The sequence below is a fragment of the Sinocyclocheilus anshuiensis genome, unplaced genomic scaffold, assembly GCF_001515605.1.
Source record: "Sinocyclocheilus anshuiensis isolate Anshui unplaced genomic scaffold, SAMN03320099.WGS_v1.1 scaffold877, whole genome shotgun sequence".
NCBI lineage: Eukaryota > Metazoa > Chordata > Actinopteri > Cypriniformes > Cyprinidae > Sinocyclocheilus > Sinocyclocheilus anshuiensis.
Window position 1 is genome coordinate 1,020,341 of NW_015557181.1, and position 491 is coordinate 1,020,831.

Below are 491 nucleotides of genomic sequence, written 5' to 3' on the forward strand. Positions count from 1 at the left end.
CCCCGGGCGCCGCAGCATAAAATGGCTGCCCACTGCTCCGGGTGTGTGTTCACGGTGTGTGTGTGTTCACTGCTTTGTGTGTGCACTTTGGATGGGATAAATGCAGAGCACTAATTCCTAGTATGGGTCACCATACTTGGCCACATGTCACTTCACTTAAGTGAAGTTAAGTGAAACAATTAACTTTTTTAAGTCCAAAAAACATTGTATGGGTCAAAATGATAAATTTTTCTTTTATGCCAAAAATCATTAGGACATTAAGTAAAGATCATTTTTGATTAGCAATATGCATTGCTAAGAACTTAATTTGGACAACTTTAAATGCGATTTTCTCAGTATTTTTTTTTTTTTTTGCACCGCCAGATTCCAGATTTTCAAATAGTTGTATCTCAGCCAAAAGCTTATTTAATCAGCTTTCAGATGATGTATAAATCTCAATCTCAATTTCATCAATCTCAACACACACACACACACACACACACACACATATA